The sequence below is a fragment of the Natrix helvetica genome, assembly GCF_964273705.1.
Source record: "Natrix helvetica genome assembly, chromosome: 1".
Classification (NCBI taxonomy): Eukaryota; Metazoa; Chordata; class Lepidosauria; order Squamata; family Natricidae; genus Natrix; species Natrix helvetica.
The window spans coordinates 42,570,296-42,597,595 of record NC_138548.1 but is presented as its reverse complement, the minus strand read 5'-3'; the positions used below and the strand labels follow the sequence as shown (position 1 = coordinate 42,597,595).

The 27,300-nt window shown below is 42.6% G+C and overlaps 1 long non-coding RNA gene across 4 annotated transcripts in view; it reads right to left on the bottom strand.

The window, feature by feature from the left end:
- The window catches only part of LOC309383670, a 221,590-nt gene that overhangs the window by 68,353 nt on the left and 125,937 nt on the right, over positions 1-27,300 (bottom strand). The window contains exons 4-5 of one of the 4 annotated variants that reach the window (XR_014173888.1): positions 20,465-20,513; positions 8,009-8,757 (exon numbers count right to left, since the gene is read on the bottom strand). The exons of 1 other annotated variant lie outside the window; for it this stretch is intronic. This is a non-coding gene — a long non-coding RNA (uncharacterized lncRNA). Of the gene's footprint in view, positions 1-8,008; positions 8,758-20,464; positions 20,514-27,300 lie in introns of those variants that run through there. 2 more of the 4 variants (XR_014173886.1, XR_014173889.1) reach the window with 2 other exon arrangements.

Here is a 27,300-nt window from a genome sequence, read left to right as displayed (position 1 = left end):
TCCTCATTTTACTGACCTCAGAAGAATGGAAGGCTGAGTCAACCTTGAGCGGTGAGAATCGCCTGCAGTACTGCATTCTAACCACTCTGCACCATGGAACTCTATTACTTTCCCACTAAAGTGGTACCTAATTATCTATTCGCATGTAAAAAGCATTTTCAAACTACTAAATGAATAGCGGCTGGGCCAGGGCTGGGCTGCTGGAGGTTTGCAGGGGTTCGGGAGAACCTCTAGCTAAGATTATGTGCAGTTTGGAGAATCCCCCAAATCCCACTCCTGGCTGGCCCTGCCCACCCCACCCCTCCCAGGAGTCCCCACGCAGCCCGTTTTGGATGCAGGTAAGTGCAGGGCATGCTTGGAGGCTCAGGGAGGGTGAAAAATGGGCCTACCAGAAGTTCAGGAAGACCAGAAACTGGCCAATTTCCGGCCTCCAGAGGGTCTCTGGAGCCTGGGGGGACCATTTTCACCCTCCCAGAGGTTCAACAAAAACCTCTGGAGCCCGGGGAGGACAAAAATACCCCCTATGCTGTGATGCAGGAGGCTGACTAGGCTACGCCCATTCAGCAACCAGGCAGAGAACCCCTTGTTAAAATTTTTGAAGCCCACCCCTGAGCTGGACCCTGTCCTAAGGCACTGGAACCCAGAATGTCAGCTTTTCAGCTAAGCTCAGTATCTTCAACAGCTGAGCCATCACACCTGATCATATCCCCCCCCCCCCCCCCGATTTGGTAGCTCTAACAAATATTGAGAGTTAATTTGATCTAGGGGTTAAGACCCAGCATAGAAACCAGAAGACTGCGAGTTCTAGACCCATCTGCGGCATGAAAGCCCGCTGGGTGATTTTCGGCCAATCACACTCTTTCAGCTCAACTCAACTTATTGGGTTGTTGTGGGGAAAATAGAAGGAAGGACTGTGTCTGTTTGCCATTTTGAGTTATTAATAAAAATAACAAGGCAGGTAGGAATGATAAATAAAAATGTAGATTTGCCTTAAAGTGTTTTGGTGGGATTGGTTGAGCATGTAAGAGTGACCTAAGCATGTTTTTTGCTTACCATAATTAGAATCTACTGTATCTCTTCTACTGATCAGTATAATTAAAATGACCTAAAACTGAGATCTTCCCTACCATCCCCACAAAATAAAACTCTCAGTGCCATTTGCACCTGAAAATGTTGAGGTTTTTTAGGGCTAAGGAGAGAAATCCAGAATAAGATGGAATTTACTGTTATTGAATTCTCTCAGTTTTTTATTGCCAGCTGGGTGACTTTGGCCAGTCACTCTCTCTTAGCTCAACTCACCTCACTGTTTTTTTAAGGGAAAATAGGATTAAGAATGTGTGATGGATATGTTCACTGCCTCGAGTTATTGTAAAAATAATAATAAAGGTAAAGGTTCCATACATGTGCTACTCGTTCACGACTCTAGAGGGTGGTGCTCATCTCTGTTTCAAAGCTGAAGAGCCAACGCTGTCTGAAGACATCTGAAGATGTGGCCGGCATGACTAAATGCCAAAGGCACACGGAATGTTGTTACCTTCCCACCAAAGGTGGTTCCTATTTTTTCTACTTGCATTTTTACATGCTTTTGAACTGCTAGGTTGGCAGAAGCTGAGACAAGTAACGGGAGCTCACTCCATTATTGGGCACTAGGGATTCAAACCACTGAACTGCTGACCTTTCTGATCTACAAGCTCAGTGCCTTAGCCACTGAGCCACGGTGTCCCTTTAAAACTAATAATGGTGGGATGTAAATAAAAATAAATAATCTCAATCTCATTGAGCTCAATGAGATAAATACACCCCTACCATCTCCATAATTTATTGCACCTTACTTCTTTCTGTAAGGAAGTGGATGCAGATGATATTTGTGTAGCTGAGTGAGGTAGACTGTTACAGTTAATGGGAGAATATTTTGGCAACCAAAATATGGTAGCAATAAAATGTTACCATGGGTAAATGGCAGGATTTTCATCCCATTACACAGTCACACACTTCACTTAAGTGGTTTTAAATGATGCAGTATGTTTTACATACCTATTTGATTTTGCTTCCAATGGAAAATAGTTCAGTTCTCTTATCCCAGTTTCTAAGAATTATAAAATAAGGATTCTTTAAAAAAAAAAACTACATGTGACTCCAAAGCAAAGGGGCCATGGTGGTGCAGTGGTTAGAATGCAGTAGTTCAGGCTAAATCACTGCTCACTCCAGGAGTTCGATTCTGACCAGCTTAAGGTTGACTCAGCCTTCGATCCTTCCAAGGTAGGTAAAATGAGGACCCAGATTGTTGGGGGACATAGGCTGACTCTGTAAATCACTGAGAGGGCTATAAAGCACTGTGAAGTGGTATATAACTTTAAGTGCTATTGCTATGAGTTGCCCATTTCTACTTCAGCATTATTCTGATAGGTGATTCAAACTGAAATATAAGCAATAGGATAGTTTATACATCCCTAAGTAAATAATCATAGAATTATAGAGTTGGAATGGCTCTTTAGGTCACTGGGTTAAATTTTCTGGAACAATATCCAACATTTTTAATATGATTATATATGCCATACCCCCCTCATTTGGAATATTCAGCAAATTAGATAAATTGAAGAAGTCCTTCCTGACCTTTAGGTGATTAAACTTCTGCAGCTGTTTGAGAGCTTAATGTATTTGATGTCTGAAGGGCAGTATCCGTGTTTGATCATGCAGATCTGTGTACAAAGGTATAAGGGATGTAACTTCAGTGTTTTCATGTACAAAAGCTAGACCTACTTCAGTGCACATGACATTTAGGATGTCAAGTCTTGATCTTTCCTATATATCATTGCAGTTGTCAAGCGGGCTATCTTACCATTCCTGTCCACAAACTTAAAGCATCTGATTTTCTCACTGTGAAATCAATCAAACCTGCGTGTCATTGTTTGAAGCTCATCTTTCTCCAAGAATCCTGACAAATACTTGTCATGTTAGATATTATTCATTAAACCCAATGTTTTCATTCAAATGGCTATTTCAAATTTGGATGCCTGGTATATAGATGGATACCTGCTCTCAGGAATTCAGTGACATATCTTAGTGAGGTTTAATTTCAACTCCTTTTATTTTGCTTTAAAAACTTCAGAGTAGCCTAGAGAATACTTGTGCCTGAGAAGAATTGATGATTTGTTGCTTAGTTATAATTATGCTATCCATGTGCAGGCTGATGTATGAAGTTTGCAATGAAAATTGTAATACCAAAAGGAGGAAGATGAGCAATTACAGGCAAATAATTGGAGATGTAGGCATTTCATATTTCAATTTTTGTTATGCTCTTCTACCAAACAGTTGTGTGTAGACAGAAGGGTTCTACTACTATCCCATCATCTTAGGTAATGTGATTAGCTACAAGCAAAGAAGCTTCCAGCCATGGAACATTCTTTTTGAAGAAGAATGTCAAATATAGGCCTGCACAACTACATAACAATTGTTTACTCACATATTACTTGCTATCATAAGTTTAGGCTGTTACAAATGTACATTTAGGTAGTTACAAATCTTGTAGACTCAAAGCTACTCTTTAGATAATACTGCAAAATAGAGATTGTTGATACAATCATTTAAACCCAGCTACCTCATCTCCTCAGGCGGGGGTTTCGATTAGAAGACCTCCAAGGTCCCTCCCAGCCCAATGATTGTATGATTCTGTGATTTCATCATCATCATCAACAGTTCTTAGAATTGTGAGATTTGGAGGGGGTTTTACCACTAGTGTGGGAGCTGCCAAAATTTTCTATGCACCCCTTTACCTTTTCCCATAAATGTTTAAACACCAATAAAACTCTTTTAAAAAAAAACAGTTCTTAGAATCTATTTTTTTCAGTCTATATGGAATATGGTCATGTAATGTTGTTCTTTTTGTCTAAGTTTTATAATATACCTATTATTCAATTGAGAATCTTCCTTGACCAAAATGTTGATTCTTTTGTTTGTTAATGTTTCATTTTCTTGTTAAACACACACATACAAACACACACATTCTCAGTAGCTTCCCTTTCTCACTCAAAATAAACAATCATGAAGAACTTCTTACTGGAAGATCACAGCTTATAATATAAAATGTTTTGATAGCTCCACATTGCTTTGCCTTAGAAGTGACTCAATAACAAGATTCTGTGTTCTACTTAAGTATTTCTCCATAAATCCTTTCCCCTAAGAAGTCTTGGATTCAGAGCAGAATTTGAGATTCAAAGCCAGTCCACACTAGATTTGGAATCAGAAAGAGTCTTACCTATTACTGTATAGGCTAAGGTTAGCTATGCTCTATCAACACAGATAATGCATATTTACAGTTTGTAACATGCTTTACTATGACTTCTATTGATCACGATAATTCAAGCTACTGAGACTATAATCCTGCAATATTTGAAGTTCTACAAGTTGTCCAGTGTAGGCAGAAATGACAGGAATTTGGGATGTTGACTTCTGGTGCTGCTGAAACAAAGTGGTTTTGATGGAGGATCAGGGTAATTCATCTAATATACATCAGTCTGTCTTACAATAGAAAAAATGATGAGCTATTAGAAATTATTGGGAAGCACAAAGGAATGCTAAGAGATTGTCATCAAATTGCCACTAAGCCATGAAACCTATTGCATAGCCTAAGTTTGATGGCAAACCTATGTCACGTATGCCACAGGTGGCACGTGGAGCCATTTCTGAGGGTACGCAAGGTGTTGCCCTGTCAGCTCGAGCATGCATGTGCGAACAGGCCAGCTGATATTCAGCCTTGATTTTTGGCCATTTTTTGAAAAATGGGCGAAAAAATGTCCAACATGCAAACCGGAAGTATGGAAATGGACTTCCGGTTTGCGCGTTGGACGTTTTTCACCCTCCCCAGGTTTCTAGAAAGCTTCTGGAGCCTGGGGAGGGTGAAAAACGGATGTACCGGGCCCACCGGAAGTTGGAAAATGTGATGTTTCCAGCCTCCAGAGGACCTCCAGGGGGCAGCGGAGGCCATTTTCACCATTCCTAGGCTCCAAGAAATCCATGCACACATATGTGGGGCAGTGAGGGTGGGTCAGGCACACATGAGCACAGGGAACAGCATGAAGGGCATTAAATTATGGGGGTGGGCATGCACACGCACCCTATTTCACGCACACGCACCCTATTGCACGCACACACACATGCATTTGGCACCCGAGGTGAAAAAGTTTTGTCAGCACTGGCCTAGGTCAATTGAGTGTTTTCAGAAAAATGACTATCAAGTTTTTGAAGAATTAAGAAGTAAAGAGTGAACTACCTTTGTTAATCTCCTTGGAGGTGAGGTAAGATCATAAATAAGCAGCCCATGTGAGTTTTTTTAAGCCTTCAAAAAGTGCTGTGTAAATATTTATTATTAGAAAATCTGCTCATACCTAAAACTCCATCCATCTAAATGCTTCATTTAGTTGCTAGGTGAAGCTTTGCTCTCATACACAGAGACGCATACACTGTTTCTCACCTATCCTTTAAGAAGCTTTGTAGCAATTTGGATCGTGAGAATATCAGAGCAAGGAATAAATCCTTGATCTCAAGGTCTGACATAATCAGACAAATTGTATTTAATAATAAATAATGGCAATGTAATGACTTTGGGGTGATAGCTTCAAGGGCAGGATCCCACAATACCCGAGTGATGGCAAAGAAAGGAGATAGTGTTTTTATGGTGAACGTTTAGTTTTCAAATTAGCACAGTCAGGGTTAGAAAAAGGAAAGAGAATCTACCATTTGAGGAAATAATTTATGAAATGTAGATGGGCCTTCAGTTGGGAATAGGGCTGGGCAAAATGTTAGTGGCTCTTTGTTCTTGCAGCTGGCCTGTCGAATTACACACAGCTAGCATAGTAAATAATACTGCTATTGTCTGCCTGTGTCAGAGACAGACAGAAGGTACATTTGGACTTGATCCAAACACCACAAGGGCCACTCATAGTCACAGTGTCCAATTACTGCTTGCTTGACTATAAAATGCACTTTAAAAAAAAAGCTAATTTAAGAATTGTGGCATTTAATAGAAGCTGTGTTAAAGGCAAGTGAAGAGGTCGAAACCAGTGCTCCCTCATCCACCAATTTGGAAGAAAAATAATGTTAGGATCTGCATATGTAGCATCAGGCATATGTATATGAAACTAACCAGGATATGCTCCAATTTTAGGGCAACCATAAGATGAGAAAGAAAATGGCTAGTTGTATATTGTATGTGCAATGAAAGGCTCACCCAAGAAAATGCATGGGGTTCCTCCCCCCCCCCCCATAAATTGGGTTGTGAGAAAAATGCCTTTTCTCACCTATGCTCTCATTTAATCTAAACATCTATTTTGGAGGCACATTTCTTAACTTTTCCATGATATTATTGTGTGACACTAATGGTATGACTATCTACTACCTTAAATCAGGCTGGGATGGTATTGAAGTTTCACCAGTTTCTGTGCTATGGCACACGTTGGTCTCTTAGGTAAGCCACTCTAAACGAATCTCCATTTTCTCATCTGTACCTTGCAGGATTGCTGTTCTAAAAAAAAATGCCTGAGAAAAGACTCCAAATAATATTGAATTTATCTGTGCTTGAAATAAAAGGAAAAGTATTTTTTTTAAAAAAATAAAAGTAAGAGAAAAAGTCATATCAAGCAAGCTTAATAGTTATTTGAACTTAAAAAGGTAAGTGGTGGGTTATGACTGGTATGCCCTGGTATGAGCGTACCGGTGCCTGCCAGGAGCACTGGGTACCATTCCAGTACGGTGCTCCGGAGGGCCCACCCACCTGCCCGCTCTCCTTACTGGTATTTGAGCTCTTTGGTGCTTCCATGCACATGCAGGAGCATATGGCACCTGCACGACACGCTGTCAAGCAGCTGGAGCATCGCAGAGCATCGCAGGAGGTAGGGATGCATGCATGCACTATGCATGTGTGCGCATGTGCTGTGCGCGTTCATGTGGTGGATCGTACCGGCTCAATGGGATCCGGAACCCACCACTGCCTCACACATATGTGGTAGTTGTTCCCAACTCTAGGGGGTGGTGCTCATCTCCATTTCAAAGCCAAAGAGCCAGTGCTGTCCAAAGATGTTTCAATGGTCATGTGGCCAGTATGACTACACACCGAAGGCACACAGAACGCTGTTAGTTTCCCACCAAAGGTGGTCCCTATTTTTCTACTTGCATTTTTACATGATTTAGAACTGCTAGGTTGGCAGAAGCTGGGACAAGTAACGGGAGATCACTCCATTATGCAGCGCTAGGGATTCGAATCACCAAACTGCTGACCTTTCTGATCATCAACTTCAGCATCTTAGCTACTGACCCACCACGTCCATATTTGTATTTACTGCAATGTAAATCCAACAAAGTATGGATCACAAATTTAAAAGCGTAATAAACACTCTCAAGGAAATCATACAATTTAAGTTAAACATTACTCCTTTAAAAATGAACACTTGCTAAAGGAGAGAGGGATGAAATACTTACTGTACACAGTATGGTAGAAGCCCATATTCAAGCCATGATTAAATGAAATAATCTGAGGAAATTATGTCAAAATAGAGAAGACAATTCATGTTACATTTTAGGAAAAGAGTGGGACTAGACATTAGAACTACACAATGACTAGACCCTGTAAGTCTAAATATACAACAAACCCACTGAAAATTTCTCAATTGGCCTCCTGTTTTTGCTATAAAGTGGTTGCATATTTCTCCTAATAAAATGATGGAAAAATACTTCTAATGTCAAAGAGGAGCAATCCATGGATATATATCATACATTATATAGTTTGCAAGTATTTAATGATTTCTTAATAATGTATTTAAATATTGATTCATAGCAGTGAATGGTATCTAGATTCTAATCTATATTTATATTACAGGTAGTCCTCAATTTACAACAGTTCGTTTAGTGACCGTTCAAAGTTGCAACGACACTGAAAAAAGTAACCATTTTTCACACTTACAATCCTTGCAGCATCCAGATGCTTGGCAACTGATTCATATTTATGATGGTTTCAATATCTCAGGGTCATGTGACTGCCTTTTGTGACTTTCTGACAAGCAAAGTCAATGGGGAAGCCAAATTCACTTAACAACCATGTCACTAACTTACCAACTGCAATGATTCACGTAACAACTGTGGCACAAAAGGTCATAATATGGGGCAAAATTCACTTGGCAAATGTTTCATTCAGCAACAAAAACATTGGGCTTAATTGTGGTCATAAGTCGAGGGCTACCTGCACACTGTGGTTAATTTTTTCTTTGCTAATACTCAAGTATTAAAGAACGAAATTTAGATTTTGTTTTAAAGAAGGAACTGAAACTTTCATTGTCCACCCCATCCCATATTCTCTGCACGGGAATCAATGTGGCGGAGGTATTTCCTCCCTCTTTCTCTCTTTAGCTTGATAATTTTGTCCCTTTATGGTTTAGACGAAGAAAGAAATATTGTGTATCTATGATATCCATTCACTCAAAACCACAAAGAGCTTTTAATGTATATACAGGGACATTCTCAATCACAGTGTTAAATCCTTGACATGTAGGTGAGTTCATCCTCCGTCTCTTTTATCTCTAGATGTCTTGCCGAGTACTTCATTTGGAGAAAGTCCTAAAAGCCATGTTGGGTAACAAGAAGGGATAAAAGTGTAAGCCTGTCTGTTCATATTTGCCAGTCCTCGATGTGGAGAGCACAGCAAGCCTTCTGTCAAGAAAAATGAGGATTTTCTCTTTTGCTCCTTTGAATCCTCAAACGATGCATCTTCTTTGTAAGGAAAAAAAAAAGAATTATCTCAATATTTAAGTCAAAATACCAAACTTTTCAAAGGCAGAAACTTGGAGCCAGTTGTGAGACTTGTGAGTCATTGACTGTTGGGATTGTTTGATTTGCTGTAAAAAAAGAACCTTAAAAAAACTTTTATCTCTAAAATGATGGATAAGGAGAGTGATTTCTCCACAAAAGCAACCTTCAATTATTAATTGCAGGGCTTGTGTTCAGTAAAGAGAGGGATAGAGAAGGAAACCATGCTCTTCAATATCTAGATATCTGAGTAAAATTTCTCCTAGCAATTAACACCAATTCTCTTTCCCCCCCCTCTCTCTCTCCCTCCCTCTCCCCCCTCTCTTTCTCTCCCCCTCTCTCCCTCTCTCTTTCTTTCTCTCCCCCTCTCTCTCTTTCTATCTCCCTCCCTCTCTCTCATATATTCATATAATGGTAATGTTTCTCTGACACAAAAACTGCTGATTGTCAGGAAAATATGCAAAAATGCTATACTTCTGAAGGATTATCATTTTTTTATTTTTTTTTAAAAAACCCAATCTGCTATAACTTTGGCTTTTTTTGCTGTATTGTGTGGTAATTCTGCTTGAAGATGATGCTAAGAATCTATGCAACTTAAAAAAGAAATAGTTGTTGCTTAGGTGTTCTGTGTATTGGTAACTTTCATAGGAAAACCTTCCTTTTTAGCCATACTGGGCTTAATACTTTAAGTATTTATTTATTTATTCAAATTTATACAGCTTCCCTCATCTAAATATATGATAATTAAAACAAAAGTGATACAAAATCATGTAAAAATCAGCATAAACATTCATAAAATTCATGGACATGGTTATCACATCTAGCAATAACACTCAATATAACAATAATACCAAAAACAGTCAATATTTTTCCCACATTTCCTGGCCCCCTGCCCATTGGCAAAATCTTTCAGGATGTTTTAAAAGGTCAGTAGGGTTAGGAATCTAATCTCTGGAGAGACTGTTAAACAAAAAACCCTGCTTTTTTGCTGTATTATATGGTGAATGAGATTTTACTTGAAGATGGTGTTGTGAATCCATACAATATTTTAAAAAGACTACTTGTGGGATACTTCTTTCCAAATAGTTTTCTTCCCCTGAACTTCAAACTTTATTGATACCATACAATACTATGAATATTTTCATAGAAGCACTGAAAAAGCTGCTGGCTGCAAATAAGAGACATTCAACCAGTCCTCTCCAATATGGTTCAGCTTACTTCCCTGAATACAAACACCATCTAGGACAGTGATGGCGAATCTTTTTTGGCTTGCGTGCCAAAAGTGGGGGGACCGCAGGGGAGTCGTGCGTAGGTGTGCCACACCCATAATGCTATTTGCACGACCACAGTGCCCATGCGCGAACGTCAAGCATTACCCCCATTTTTGGCATGCTTTTTCTGCCCTCCCCAGACTCCAGAGTTTTATAAGAACATGGGGAGGGCAAAAACAGCCTCTCCCGCCCCTTGAGGCCGCTCCAGAGGCTTTAGGAGCTTCCCTGAAGCTTCTGGAGCACGAAAAACCGGCCCTATGGGCATACCAGAAGTTTGGGAATGGACTTCCGGTTTGCTCGTGAAGCCGGTTATAGTCCTCCGGGGCCTTCAGGGAAGCCTCCCGAGGGCTCCTGAAGGATCCAGAGGACTAAAACCGGCTCTACGAGCAACCAGAAGTCAATTGCCGAACTTCTGGTTTGCCCATAGGGCCAGTTTTTTGTGCTCTGGAGGCTTCGGGGAAGCTCCTGAAGCCTCCAGAGGGCGAAAAATGGCTCAAAAGAAGGCCGAAGTGTGAGCTGGCCAGCTGATAGGGCAAGCCTCGCATGCCCTGACAAATGGCTCCACATGCCACCTGTGGTATGTGTGCCATATGTTCACCATCACAGATCTAGGAATATATACCTAATGTACAACTAAATGTTGACTCATAAGAATTAATTATATTAGATGGCAATTAGATAGTAGCACAGTACAGGTTTTTTTTACTTTTATTCCATCATTTTTCCAAGGCTTAATGTCAGGCTTCCAAATAACACTCCCAACAAAAGAAGCCTCAAGAAGAGGCTTGAAGTTCCTCAAAGTTCTATTTTATTAGAGATGTCATAGTAGCTCATCTGGGAAAACCGAATCTGAAAGCTTCCAGGTTTTTCCCACCCAAGTGAAAGTCCAAGCCGCTGCCCAGCACCCACATGTCCATCACATGGTTCAATCAGGCACCATCCCAACTGGAAATGCCTCCCAGTCACACCCCTCCAGGTGCAGGGCAAGTTGTCCTTAACTCTCTGAGAAAGGAATGTTATTTAGACTATATATCTCCATACTCCACATAACCCCACTCCCATTTTCCCACAGCAGAAAATGTGGCAGGCCTGAAGGCTCTATGTAAAAGATGGCTTCCAAGCCTGACACTGGAGAGAGCAGTGAGAAATACTCACTGATTGCTCTAGATTGTCCATAAAATGTACTGTCACGTAGAAATTTGATCTTGACTTTACTCAGTCCTAATTGCTATAAAGTACTGGTTCCCTAACAGAGAATTGTTCCAATAAAACTGTGTCACGGTTTGATGTAATTGGTACCCTTTTCTCTCAAACATCATCCACATTGTTTCTCAAATGCACTGGATTAATAGAGGCTTTAGATATTGCACATTTTTGGAGAATTAGGCCATTGTAGGTCCTTTGCAATCTTACAGTTTTATTACAGCAAGGGCTATTTAATCTGAAATGTCTTCAGGTGATAAAACGGTTTGGTCTCTTTGGAGCAATATATCTCTTGTTTATTGTGGACTACCTGTACAAACATTAACACATAACAAGGATTATTAAGAGAAAGGTAATGACTCTTGTAGCCCTTGTGAGACTCACTTAGTATCCTATTGAGCCTATTATGGTTTATTTAAGCTTTTCTGTCACTGTGGTATATAGCACTACCCAGATGTTGTCAATATTAAGAAGTTAAACAAGACAGAGTCGCAGACTGCTCCAGTTATCTGAAACACCCACATTTTTAGCATTTCAAATGTAACAACAAACCTTTAGGCTGTTGTATATTTAATGTTTGGAGGTGTACCAGCAAATCTATTTTATATGTAATCTTCATTCATTGTTTTTCTCAAAAATTGCAACAAATCCCTCCTTTTTCCCTTTCTTTCTTATGAGAATCTGCTCCTTTCTACTCCAAGGCTATAATATAAGTTGGAATAAATTGACATACCTTTCTATCCTTAAATTCCTCTTGTGCAGAATTCAGAAATCTCTGAGTGAGATGGAATTGTAGCTTATTCATGCAATAGGAGGGATTATTTTAGGTGATGTTTATTTAGTTAGAAAGAGTGCAGAGGAGAGCAACAAAGATGTTTAGGAGCCTAGAGAGAAAATATATGAAGAACGGTTGCATGGATTGGATGTCTAGTTTAATGAAAAGAAGAACTAGGGGCGATATGATAGCAGTGTTCCAATATCTAAGGGGCTGCCACAGAGAGGAGGGAGTCAAGCCAAGCACCTGAAGGCAGGACAAGAAGGCAATGGATGGAAACTAATCAATTTAAAACTAAGGAGAAATTTCCTGACAGTTAGAACAATTAATCAGTGGAATGATTTGCCTCCAGGAGTTGTGAATGCCCCAACACTGGAAGTCTTTAAGAAGATGTTGGATAGCCATTTGTCTGAAATGGTATAGGGTTTCCTGTCTAGGCAGGGGGTTGGATTAGAACTCCAAGGTCCCTTCCAACTCTCTTATTCTGTTATTCTTAGGATATAATTAATTTTCTGCCGGAAGCAATGCTGGATAGTGAGATGGCATTATTTTCTGATGTTTTTCCTGTAACTCCAGTATTTTCAGTGAAAATGCTGAAGACAAGAATATATGTTTACCAATATTCCCTTTCACCTTGTTCTCCCCGTGGGGCTCCCCTTGAGATGCACCCGAAGACTACAGCTAGTTCAGAATGCGGCCATGCGGGCTATCATGGGGAGTACTAGGTACTCCCATATAACACCTCTCCTGCGCGAGCTGCACTGGCTGCCTGTGGTTTTTCGGGTGTGTTTCAAGGTGTTGATTACTGTTGAATACTGAGGAGCCTGGCCAGCAGAGGGCGTTTGGAGGAAACCCTCTGATTGGCCAAGGCGCGCGCTCCAGCCGGCAGGAGAATTCAAGGATTGCTATTGGTTCTACCGGCTGACAGCTGTAAGTATAAATAGCTGTCAGCCGGCTCACGTTTTGTCCATTGTCAGTTAGCCTGTTCCTTAATAAATTCTGTTGAGCTGACCGCTGCCTCAGTCTCCTCACTACAGATCTAACACTGGCGACGAGGACGGGCGACACGGACCCCTTCGTCGTGCCACCAATGGCTACCTCCGCTGCTTTTTCGCCTTTCAGGCCAGAGGCTGAGGCTTGGGAAGCATTTCTCGAGAGATTCGATTGCTTCCTCATAGCCCATGACCTCATAAACCTCTCTCAGGAGAGAAAACGCGGCATCTTCCTAAACTATTGCGGCGCAGAGATGTTCGCCACTGCTAGGGCTCTTGCTGCCCCAGAACCAGCAAATTCGCTGCCGTGGGAAGACCTGATGACTCGCCTCAAGCATCATTACGAGCCCGCGCCATCCCGTTTCGCCCGCCGACAGTACTTCCGACGTTGCATCCAGAAAGAGGGCCAAACCATTGCCCAGTACGTCGCTGCTCTTCGGGCTGAGGCGAGTCTGTGCGAGTTCAGCGACCTAGAAGAGGCGCTGCTGGAGCAGTTCATCTATGGGCTCCGCGATGTAAAACTACATCGCCGCATTCTCGCACGACCAGAACTGACTCTAAAAATCACGGTCGATGATGCCAGAGCCTATGAGATGGCTGACCAATCCACCCCAGATTTCAGCCACCTCAGCCAGCACCCTCACGCTGCCTATGTACCGCCTTCCCCATACGCGCCTTCCACCGCCTCATACGCGCATTCTACAGCATCTACTTTTCGAAATGAGGTCGATCAGGCCGTCGACCGCCTCCAGTCGCTCGCCACCAGAGACGGACGTCAATGCCTGAGTTGTGGCGGCCGCCACCAACGATCTCAATGCCGATTCCGTCAAGCCCTTTGCCACAATTGCGGCCGAAAGGGCCACCTGGCTGCCGTGTGCCGCTCCGCGCCTCCTGACAGAAGACCCGCTCAACAACCTCCTCACACTCCCCGAAATCCAGCCAATTTACCTGGCCGTCGCCAAAACTCCCTCACCGTTGGCGACCCGGCCGCTGCTTTCCCTGAATGGCTGGTGGACTCGGCCTCTTCCTCTGCGGAGGGCCGAGGTAAGCTGCACATCCCAATAACCTTAGAGGGAGTGACAACATCCATGGAGGTGGACACGGGATCGGCTAGGTCCATCATGTCATGGGACACATTTCACTCTTTGCTACCTAAAATCCAGCGCTCTAGCCTATCGCCCCCAGACTGTCGCTTACGTGACTACCAGGGGAACTCCATTGAATTGCTGGGCTGTGGCAGATTTAAAGTTGCCTATGGTTCCCGCCACGCCAGGCTTCCGCTCCTCATCGTAAAAAAATCTCTAACCTCTTTGCTAGGCCTGGATTGGTTTAGGGCACTAGGGCTCTCTATAGCGGGGGTGCACTCCTTACTGCCCTCTCCTCTTCCCTCTTCTACTTCACTCTCTTCTCTACTAACTGAGTTCGCTGACGTTTTCAGCCCCTCCCTGGGTTGCTATACAGGTTCCCCAATTTCCCTAAACCTCGACCCTTCTATAGCTCCCATCCGCTTGAAGGCTCGCCGTCTGCCGCTGGCTCTTAAAGCCAAGGTAGACGCGGAGCTAGAACCAGTGGACTTTTCTCCATGGGAAACACCAATAGTGGTTCCCCTTAAGTCCGACGGATCCGTGAGGATCTGCGCGGACTTTAAATCAACATTAAATAAAGCCCTGCAAGCGCACCCCTATCCTGTGCCCGTAGTGCAGCATGTCCTGCACTCCCTAGGCAATGGGCGCATTTTCGCAAAATTAGACCTCGCGCAGGCGTATCAACAGCTGCCCGTGGACGAGCCCACCGCGCTTGCGCAAACCATAGTTACCCACCGCGGGGCTTTCAAATGTCGAAGGCTGCAATTCGGAGTCAGTGTGGCCCCGGGAATTTTTCAGGGATTAATGGAGCGCCTGCTCCATGCCATTCCCGGGGTCACCCCGTACTTCGACGATGTCTTGATTGCAGCCCCCGACACTGCGGGCCTCGTTCAGACGCTGCGCGTTGTCCTACAGCGTTTCCGCGCTGCGGGACTCCACTTAAAGGCCGAGAAATGCCAACTGGGGGTTCCTGCTGTAACCTTCCTAGGTTACCGCATCGATGCCGCGGGCATCCACCCCGACCCAGATAAACTTAACGCCATCCTAGCTGCCCCCCCACCCCAATCTAAAGCAGAGCTACAAGCTTTCCTGGGGCTTCTAAATTTTTATGCTTCCTTCATTCCCCACAAAGCTTCCCTGGCCGAACCCCTTCACCGCCTTTTGGACTCCAAGGTCCCTTGGAGCTGGAGCAGCCGCGAGGCGCAGGCGCTCGCGGCTGTCAAACACTCCCTCACTACGCCTCCAGTCCTCGCCCAGTATGACGAGTCCCTACCACTGACTTTAGTTTGTGACGCCTCTCCTTTTGGGGTGGGCGCTGTTCTTAGCCATTCCTTTCCTGATGGCTCGGAACGTCCCATAGCGTTTTACTCCCGCACCTTATCAAGGCCTGAGCGCAATTACAGCCAGCTTGATAAGGAGGCGCTGGCTGCCGTTGCGGGGGTGAAGCGCTTCCACCACTACCTATACGGACGTCCCTTCTCCCTCATTACGGATCACAAGCCACTTCTAGGCATCATTGCCGGGGATCGCCCCACCCCTCCCATCCTCTCCCCACGCATGTTACGATGGCTTGAATTCCTTTCTGCCTATTCCTACACTCTTGCCTATCGCCCCGGTGGCCATATAGCCCACGCAGACGCGTTGAGCCGCTGCCCCTTGCCAGTTCCCATTCTTGACCCGGCTCCTACTGTTAAGGTCTGTCTCATTGATGACCTGTCCCTCCCTATGTCCATCTCGGACATAGCTGCGGCGTCTGCGACCGACCCTGTAATTCTCCGAGTTATGGCCGCCGTAACTCGAGGATGGGCGGCTTACTCTAAAGACCCCCTCCTCCTGCCATTTTTCCGCCGCCGATGCGAGCTTTCAGTAGTGCAGGATTGCCTCCTCTGGGGCTCCCGCGTCGTTATCCCCTCTTCCTTGCGTGCCCCTGTGCTGTCTCGTCTCCATGACGGCCACCCAGGCATTGTCCGAATGAAGGCCCTTGGCCGCGGATATGTCTGGTGGCCGTCTATGGATGCAGACATCACCTCCTATGTGCAAGGTTGCTCCGCCTGCCAACGAGTGCAGGCTGCACCCCCCACCGCTCCTCCCCGCGATTGGGAGCAACCTATGGGCCCATGGAGTCATTTGCACGTCGACTTCATGGGTCCCTTAGATGGACATTCCTTCTTAGTTGTGGTAGATGCGTGGTCTAAATGGGTTGAGCTCTTTCCCATGACCACCACCACCTCCGCGGCCACTATCCGCGTACTCAACTCCCTTTTCACAACCCATGGGCTGCCCGATGTTATCGTTTCCGATAACGGGCCCCAATTCGCCTCCTCTGATTTCCTATCGTTTCTCACCTCCCTGGGCATCCGCCATGCCCCAATTTCACCATATCACCCGGCCAGCAATGGCCTGGCGGAACGTGCGGTCCGCTCTGCAAAAGATGCCTTTGCCCGTATGGCAGCACTACCCTGGCCCGACCGCATTCATACATACCTCCGTACCCAACACACCACCCCTTGTTCATCCACAGGAAAAGCTCCCTCTGAGCTGCTCATGGGTCGCCGTCTCAGGTCTACTTTAGACCGCCTGCATCCCCTCTGTTCTTCCCCACCCTTTCACCCTTCCACCTCCCCAAGATCCTTTCTGGTGGGGGAGGAAGTTTTCACCCGGAATTTTGCAGGGGAGACAAAATGGGTGCCCGGAAAGATCTCAGATGTAACAGGACCCTGCTCTTACAGGGTCCTCCTCAACGATGGGAGATCTTGGAGGCGTCATGTAGACCTGTTGCGGCGACGACCGGCAGAGGTCCCAGAAATTGCAGCCAGCGGACAGAAACAGCCAGGCCCTACCAACGCCGCCTGCCGGCCCAACCGTACAAAAGACTCTAGCTCCGAGTCGGCGCAGATGGTTCCCGGTGCGTTTGGCTCCTTACCTGTTCCGTTGCATCCATCTCCAAGGGTTGGGCCTGTCGCGGCCGCTCCTCCGAGGCCTCGTCACGAGGGCGGAGCCGACACTCCTTCCACCTCGGACAACACACCAACTATGCCGAGGCGTTCCCAGCGCGTGCGCAGACGACCAAGTTATTTGGACGATTACGCATGCGCAATCCGGGGGAAAGGGGTGTTGAATACTGAGGAGCCTGGCCAGCAGAGGGCGTTTGGAGGAAACCCTCTGATTGGCCAAGGCGCGCGCTCCAGCCGGCGGGAGAATTCAAGGATTGCTATTGGTTCTACCGGCTGACAGCTGTAAGTATAAATAGCTGTCAGCCGGCTCGCGTTTTGTCCGTTGTCAGTTAGCCTGTTCCTTAATAAATTCTGTTGAGCTGACCGCTGCCTCAGTCTCCTCACTACAGATCTAACAATTACCATCTTCAAAGCGCTCCATGGCACAGGACCTAGTTACCTGCGGGATCGCATCCTACCGCATACATCCCTGCGACCAATTCGCTCTCACAGGGAGGGACTCCTCCGGGTGCCGTCCACCAAGCAATGCCAACGGGCGGCGCCTAGGAGTAGAGCCTTCTCTGTGATGGGCCCAACCCTCTGGAATGACCTCCCCCCCCCAATATCAGAACTACTACCGACCTCCGCTCCTTCCGACAAAAACTTAAGACTCACCTGTTCCAATTAGCTTGCCTGGCCCATTTATAGTCCCATTTATACCTCCTGTTAAATATTTTATCCTGGGATAGTTTTTAGGGGTGTTTTTTAATGTATTTTTAAATTTTTAAAATTTTAAATCTAACTTTAACTATTGTACAGTAAACTATTGCTACCTCCTCCAGCCACATCTATATTTATTTTATATTTATATTATGTATATTTATTGTTTTTAATATGACTGTACACCGCCCCGAGTCCCTTCTGGGAGAGGGGCGGTCTAGAAATCAAATAAAAATTAAAGTTAAAGGTTAAAGTTGAAACTGATGTCTGAGAACCAGAGGTATTCCTCTCCATCTAGCCGATTGTCTTGTATCACCATACGACCATACCTAAACAGCTTTTTTAAAACTTCTAATTCTCTTTATTCATCCATGTCAATATCAACACCTTATGCTACTGGATTACTTCATTCCAGACATACTGAAACAGTATAGAGAAAAGGAATAAGACCAGCACAAAAGAATAGAGTGAAAACAGCACTGTGGAGAAATTACTGAAAAACATAGCAAAGTGTCTTGGTATGAAGAGTGCTGCCAGCCCTCCCAGGTAAATCCAGGTAGAAAACACAACTAGATAAGCTAATTCTACTTGAATGTAGAATTCATAGAATCTGGGAAGTCTGAGGTGCAAACTTCATGAAACTACTTTTATCTGCTTGATCAATTAGGGCAAGTCCTTCCTAATTTCCTTTTCTGACCATTAAGCCCTTGAGGGCTCCTCCCTCTCTGGTTTGATTGTTCTCTAGGCAGCATCTCTTTCCCTCATTCCCTAAAGTAACTCAGATATTCCATTATAAGTGCAAAAGTTATTTTGTTAAGTGTGTCGCTCCAGCACTCCAGCTATAAGAATAGTTTATGAATCAGCCATAGAGATACATGCTTTTCACATATTGTCTGAAGTATAAACTTGGGAAGTGAATCAAAATCCCTTGTATTCTCCTTAAATGATAAAACTGACTGAGCATCAGCATGATCTCTACAGCAACTATATAACAAAAACCACAACTCAATATAACCCCATTTTTAGGATGATTTCCAGACTCGGTATACTATAATATTCATGACAAAGTTGAACTATAATTTTTCTTTCGAAAACTATACATCGCATCACCCAAAACAATTTTACTTATTTCCAGTCATTGATTTTAGAGATTTTACAGAATGCTTCTGCATAATAGAAATAGCACTTAGATTTATATACTGCTTCACAGTGCTTTACAACCCTCTCTAAGCAGTTTACAAAGTCGACCTACTGCCCCCAACAATCTGGGTCTTCATTTTACCAACCTCGGAAGGATGGAAGGCTGAGTCAATCTTGAGCCTGGTGAGATTCAAACTGCCAAATTGCAGGCAGCCGGCAGAAGTAGCCTGCAGTATTGCATTCTAACTACTGCGCCACCTCGGCTCTTATTAATGGTAGTTTGCGGATCTTGGGGTTTGAAGGCTTGGTATAAATAAAACAAATTCCCTTTTAAATGTCTCAGCCTTTAAACTAACTGTTCTATATAAAACATAAACCTGTTCATGAATGTTCACAAATAGCCAATTCAATGTTTCAAAGTTTGGATGGAATATAATGCAGTAATTTTTATTTTGCTCTTCTCACTTTCTTTTGTCTTCTTAACACAGTGGTCCTCCATGATGTTATTCACCCTCATAAAAGAAGAGGTATATCATGGGAAATTTCTTCGTTTCTTCTTTTATTTTTCATAAAGGAATATGTGACAAGAGGCAATAAAGGATATAAGATTTCAGAGACTTTCCAAGAAATTATTTCCTCCACCTCATCAGCCCCGGAGAATAGTATTTTAATTCATTTTTCTAAAGACTAGCCTTGCTTCAGTACTGTTTCTGACATCAATCAGACATATAAAAACACAGGAATATCTTGCTAGATCAGCCAAATTCTACACTATTCTGTTTTTTATAATAGCCAACTAAAGGCCTATAGGAAGTCCACAAACAAGGCTACAGAGAAATGACTTTCAATCTAATTTCAGGTTTATTTATTATATTTCTTATTTAAATAATGAGCCATGCATCTGGCTGTCGGAGTTATATGGCAACTCCACCTTAGGATTCGTTTAAGTACAATAGTGCAAATGTGGCACCAGCATGACTAATCAGAGATGAGGAAGCATTTCAACTCTAATGCTTGAAAAAAACAATTTCCCCCAATACATCTGAAGACCTTAGTCTTAAAAGAAGCTCAACAATAAGTTGACATGGGGAAAAATTTGGCAATAGCGTTTAGCTTAGACTTAATCTATATAGCAGAACAATAAGATAGCAAAATTAGAATGTACAGAGTGTACAGACTTATCTCTTATGAACTCTGGAGTCTCACAAAACACACAGCTATATATGAGTACAAAATCTTAAGTCATGGGTGCACAGCTTGCAGCTCTAAGGATTTTGATGTATCTGAGTTTGCTCCTCAGGCTGTGAAAGATTATGGGGACACTGGGAAATCAAAGGAGGAGATAGTAATGAGTTAGTTAGTTGACACAAGATATTCTAAATAAGGACTCAGTCCAGTTGAGGAGAGATGTGGGAAACTGCCTTTCAAAGTGTTCAAAGATATTCCACCTTAAATCCATTTGGCAAATTCCCATTCATTTTCAGGCATTCAGTATTTACCTCAGAGTAGCATTCTCAAGGTACTTACTGAAATCTGTGTAGTTTTTACTTACTTGGTCTGGCCAGCTGCAAAGGGCTTCATACTAACTTCAGTTCGATTAGCTAAAATGAAATATACTGGATTTAGAACTAAATCAATTTATTAAAAAAAGAAGATGGAACTTAAGAAAAATAACCTTTTACTTTGGAGTTTACACCAAACACTTTTTATTTTGATTTCACTCTACTTGATTTCTCTAAATAAGTTTCAAAAATGTATTTGCATAACTTACATGGCTTTCAAATTAAACAAATACAATGATAAAAGACAGTGTACAAATCCCGATTGATTGATTGATTAAATTTATATGCTGCACATTTCACTCTTCAAAGCAACTTTGAGTGGCTTAACATAAATTTGATCCCATTGGCAAGTAAACTAAGGCTCATACAAAACAACATATAGGCACTAGTTCTTTTCTATGAAGACTATGATCTCACTCCTCACCATTTTTTTCTACTGCTAATTTGTTGATGGGAACTCAATCACCTTTTCCCAATTACTAATAATAGGAGCCCCAGAAATGGGTTGTTCACAGTTCAGACTGGTTTGGGTGGACCGGTTGTGATGGATGGCTGGCCATACTGCCAAACCGGCCCACTCTGACGCTCATCCTGCCTCGCCTTCTTCACATGCATCCACAGAACTGCCTCCTCCTGCCTACACACACTAAGCATTCGTGCTAGCGTAGCCCCCCCCCCCACCGGCCAGCATTTCCTGAAGCTGCCAGCATTGCAGCCCCTGCCTTGGAGCTCCAAGCGGCGGGCAGGGCAGCAGGGGTGAGCTCTCAACACTTTTTCCACTGGCGGGAAAAAAAAGCTGAGGGGGATCCTTGCTCCCCTTTCGCTAGCCGCCTGGAGGTCCAAGTGGCGGTTGCAGTCAGTTTCAAGTGGTGGGTTTGCTAACAAGGTGCCAAGCAGCTCTCAAAGAGAATGAAGGGGGTGTGGCACACCCAGAGCTGCCCCTTCTTCGCAACAGCTGAGGATGGAAGACGTGGCTCTTCCATCCTCAGCTGTTGCGAAGATGTGGTGGGTCTGGCTGCACCATGCTCACTTCATTCTCTGGCCCCTCTCCTTACCTCACTCAGCTGCTACTGCCAGGGTACCTCCAGGGCAAGCACGGTGTGTGTGTGTATAGGGGGTGACATGGACTGTTAGGCGCTGGTGAAAGCAGGGGTCCTACTGAAACTGGTGGGCAGAACACTGCTAAGGATCAGTGCCCAGGGATTCTCTGCCTGGCATGCACCAGGCCAAAAAATATATATCGGGGGGGGGGGGGTTAAGCAGAGACAAAAGGATGCCCGGAGGGGACTCCCCTTTACCCTTGGCAGCAGGGGCTGCATGCCTCCTTTCTTTCTCCAGCCCCTCTCCTTCCCTCCTCACTCAGCTGTTACCCCCTGGGTAACAGATGGAGAGAGAGAGAGAGAGAGAGAGAGGAAAAACTCGCCCACCCGCGCACTGTCTTCACCCAGGCAGGCGGCACGGGCACTGCTGCAACATGCATCTTGCTGTAGCTGCCCTAAGAGAGAAGAATGCGCCAGCCACAAACTGCCCGCCTGTGTTCAAACCAGCTCATCTCCTCTCTCCCTACATGGGCTCTCTGGAGGGGGAGAAGGTTTCTCCCAAGACTGGCTTCTTTCCTGCCCTTCTGCAGCATCAGTCCATAGCGGGAGGCCATGGACCATTGAGGTAGAAACAACCGTGCTGAATAGAAACAACTGCAGCACAGAGAAAGTGAGGCTTCCTTGCCAGCCCTCCAGCTGGCAAAACAGAAATTTTTGCCGGTTTGGTGGGCATGGCTAGGTGGCAGGCGGGCATGTGACTGACTGGGCATGGGTGTGAATGACATCAGGTTGGCCATGCCCACTCTGTCACACACATCCCACCGAACTGGTAATAAAAAAATTTAGAACCTACCACTGAGGAGCCCTAATCATTTTTAGAGGTTTACCTATATACAAATATGAATAAGTCAAAAATTTTCAAGCTTGAGCAGTGGTTAGGTTGTTGATTGAACTATCCAATTAATAGACATCTATTGACAGATCCAAAATGAAAGACTCATGTATAACCTATCCTACACACACATTTAAATAACCTATTTGGGCTGCATATTTCAAAATGGTATGTGCTCTGCAATGCTTGCCTTTTTTTTCCTGCTTGTAAACAAAACATTCAGATATGACTTGTAGCCATTTAGTTTTTCATACAAACAATTAACATACCCTGTGCTTTAACAGTAATTTAGTTGCCATAAACCCTATTATCCCTTTGGGGAAGAGTCCAAATTAATAACAGTCCTCCCTTTAAGATATCTAACTTATCCTCTCTGGAAGAGGTGAAACAGGATAACTTTTATTTTTGTTGCAAAAATACATTTTTGTTAGATTCAGTGTACTATTATGCAGGCCTTATGTTAACAATAACTGCTTGTCCATCTTGAAAGCACTACTGATGAAGTGTCCTTTGGAATAAACTTTACTTAAGTAACAAACATTCTTTTCACCTCCTGTCTGAAAGTTTGTATAGTGCCAATGTAAAACTATGATAAAGTTTCCCACCCATTCCTCAATATACCATTTGAATCCTTAGATTCCAATTCCAATTCAGGAATCCAAGTTAAGGCATCCTGAACAAATGGCTATCCAGTCTCTACTTGAACACGTGCTGGGATGGAAATATACCATCTGCCTTAAAAATGGGTTCCACTGTTCCATTGTTCCATTGATTTTTCTGGGAACTTTTTCCTAATGTTTCATCAGGATTTGCCTTTTTCACATCTTAAATCCATAATTCCATGTCTTATCCATTGGCAAGATGAAGAAGAGGTCTTGTTGCTGGCCTTCAAGCTATTTTTTTTCTCCAGGATAATAAACCATGCTAGCTTGCAACAGTGGGAATTGTAATCGAACATCTCCACAGGGCACCAGGTTGCAATAAAGGCTATTCTATTTCCATCTCATTAGCCTTTTGAGAAAAGTAGCAAAATACAATTCATAAGGATTTGCAGAGATAATCTGCTGGGAGAAGAGTTAATGTCCTCGCCTATCACTAAATTGCCTGATACAATGGCTTTATTTAGTTTTAGCCTTGATCTAAATTTAAGAATAAATACAACTATTTGTACAAATCTATTCTCACTCTTGATTTTCCTCAGTTTCATTGTTGGTTTTATGGCCAATAAATTAAATGCTGATTCAATAGTTCATATTGTCTCTTTCTTCGTAAATGTTGCCTCTTTAATTTAAACCCTTGTGTACGTGTGTGTATGTATGTGCACATATATTCAAGTCACTCTTGACTCCTGGCAACTGTCTAGACAAGTTCATTCAGTTTCCTTGCAACAATTTTCAGAAGTGGTTTTGCCACTCTCAGCCTAAGGCTGAGAGAAAATCCCTGGTCCAAAGGCACCCAGCTGAACAGGAGTAGAACTCACAGCATCCTGATTTCTAGTTTGGTGCCTTAAACCACTACACCAAATTACTCTCAAAAACTATTTCTTAGTTATCATTTGTTCAATTAAACACTGGCTTAAAAAATAAAATATTATGTTTTATAATTAGAAAACTACTTTAGGGGACCCCCAGCAGGTGACAATACATAGCTGATCCAGCAGAAAATAAACTGGGTTATCCTGGATTAGTAGATGAATGGGGGATTAACTGAGAAGTTTTTTAAAAATCCCAAAAAATGTAATGCAAACAATTTCTGTAATTATGCTATCCATCTACTGCATCCATTAATATGAGCATCCCTTTGCTTTTACTTCTATATTGGAAGGATGAGCAGTGGCATTCTCTTACCCCTTTCTACCCTCAGGATCAACTTTAAGTTCAAACAGTCTAGAAAGGCATTTCATCAATAATCAAAATAAAGTCTTGCCAGATTCTACAATGACGCACCATGAAAAATCTATTGAATATTTTTTTCACCTCAGAAATGGGCTCCCTGTAGATCCATGCAAAGAATATCCAAAAGATCCTCAGAATGGATAAAATCAATCTTTTCAGCTTTTCAACCTCCTTTATGTAGTTAAAAGAGGGACTTGGGGTCAAAGTGAGTGCCTTAAGTCTTAGACAGGTTAAATACCATTTTGGCAATGAAAATCCTTCCAATTATGCTGGCAGCAGTGGTGGGTTTCAAACTTTTTTAGAACCTCTTCTGTAGGTGTGGCCTGCTTTGTGGAAGTGGCTTGCTGGCCATGTGATTGGGTGGGCGTGGCCAACTTGTAAAATATGGTGAAACTCACTTAACAACGCTCTTGCTTAGCAACCAAAATGTTGGCTCAGAAACTCTGGCATTTGAAGCATGCAAGTCTTAAAGCTGTCAAGTTACAAGACCCTTGCACCCCTAACCCTTTAGAGAAAAAAAACCCAGGGGTGTTCAAATTGACAGCTTTAAGACTTGTGGACTTCAACTCCCAGAATTCCTCATCTCGCCCTCCATCTTGATGATGTGCAGATGGGCAGGGGGAGGGAGCTGGAACCGGTTCTAAACGGCACTGTAGATTTGTGGAACTTCTTCTATAGAAGAGGTTAGAACTGGCAGGAAGCCTGCAGCCATTCTAGTTGCATAATGACAACATTGACCCGACAACTTGTAACTCTTAGAAGCATTTTATCAAAAAAAAAGTGTCTTTCCTGTCCACAAGCAAATTGTTCACACAGGCCTAATTACTTAGTGGGTAAGTAGTTTTATAAAATCATAAGTATACAAGCAAAGAGCAAACTGAAATGAAAAAATAAATTAAGGGATGCATTGGGAACCCTGAAGAGACAGAAGAGGGCTGGGGAGCCATTAGGAGACCTGTTCTTCCACAGATTATTTTTATTTTTAATTTCTAAACAGCACATTCAACATGTTGAGTTCATCACAGGTAGTGGTTAGATATGTATGATTTCATATTTCTCAATAGCGGCCTCTCATTCTCAATAGTATCTTATTTTCTTGCATTATCTCTCTAGCCTTTGTTCAGGATTCAACGTCTATGTACATATTAGGGAACAAGAAATCAAACTTAGAAAAATTTGTTGTGTCAAGTTGGACTCTACAACCATCTCTCACCCAATATTTTCTTCAGTAATTGGTAGAAATTCTGCAAGTTTTCCTATCCAAGTGCTTGGATATTAAAACCTCAAACTTCTTCAAAAGTTTGTAAAATACCAGACCTAAAATATATCTTCCCATTCTTCAGGTCTTCCATTTTCTTCAGCTATCATGATCTCTAATTTACTTTAGTCAACATGTTCTTACATTTCCTCTGCATTCTCTCATGTATAAATGCCTAGAAAAGGAACCATAGAAATATAGAACCAATGAAGTACAATTATTTAACTATTTTAAAGTTTTATATGCCACCCATTTCCAACTGCAGTTCACATAAGACAAAAAAGTATTACATTTTGACTAAAAATGTTCTAAGCCCTCTACTAAACTGTAAGAAGGCCAGTCTCAGTTGCAGCTCTATATTGTAGATCTCACTGTGGAAAAGGTCAATCTAATTATTATTGTGAAAGGTTCTACAAATATATGCTATTGAAAGCTTGAGAAGATGGGGAACAACTTAACATATTAAATTGAGAGAGAAAATGAATTAAAATATCCATCCCAGGTACCACATTCAAAATTCTCCTAAATCTTTTTGTTTCATGTATAAATCTAATGATTTTTTAAAACCCTCAAATCTATTAGCATTAATAAGTGGCTACATTATATGTTGGGGCATCAAATCATATGTTGGTGCATCAAATGTATATTAGTGTGAGCTACAGCATAGCATGATTTTGGTGCTTAAAAGTTGTGAAAATATGATTCCTAATAACAAGGATATAGTTTACTTGTTGAATACATTTAGGTATTATGAATTCATAAAACTAAGCATTTGTCTTCTCTAAGGGATTTGCTTATAAATATAGCTTAAAACAAATGACTTCAAGGATGTAAAATCAGCATTTGGAAGTCTCTTCTTACATTTTCCATCTCTTTTTATATGTCCCAAATTGCCTTACCTTGTTTTGGCACGTTTAATGTCATGCTCTTAATATTCAAACCTTGCTCTAGGCCTTTGCTGTGAAGAACCACCTACCATTTCTTTTAGGCAATAATAAAAAAAATGTAAATATAAAGCCACAAAATTGAATTAAGGTCATGTTAAGGATATGACTAATACCACAAAATCCAGAAGTTGCAGCACTAAGGCTAAAGCTTTGCACACTGCTCTTTGATGCATGCTGGAAGTTGTTTTATTTTTCATTACTTATTTTCCTCCATGCTGATATAAGCTGAAGAGTCCACTGAGCCTTTTATAAATGGCTGATCTCACAATATTAGACATTATTTATAGTTCTTACAAGCTGTAAGGCAACATCCTTATACTACGTTGAAATGAGGTGTGTTGCAAAATAATTGGCAATAACTTTTTCCTCATTTATCTTGACCTTGATTCTCAGTTCATATGCATAGGATTGTATATAAAGAGTTCTTGTAGAAAATACTTTAAATAACAAAACAGATTTTTAATTTTTGTACTTATGGTACATCTGCTACCACAATTGCTTCCAAAAGGTACATTCACACAACACATCCACTGCCAATCGTAGTTTGGTCATGAATGCCTCCATTAACTCCTTTCCCAGTGCTATAATTACAGTATATCATCTATTTTTTTCAGTGACTATATGTATGATCCTGACTCTACTTGAGAAGTACTTTCAGGCAAAATAAGCCAGAGAGAGAACAAGGCTAGAAATAGTCATTGTTCCAGCTTGCCGTGGCATGACTATTAGAAAGCAGACAGATGGTTTTCAGATAACTCAGAGAAAAGCATCCGTTGAGTTTGCTTCCAGCTAAC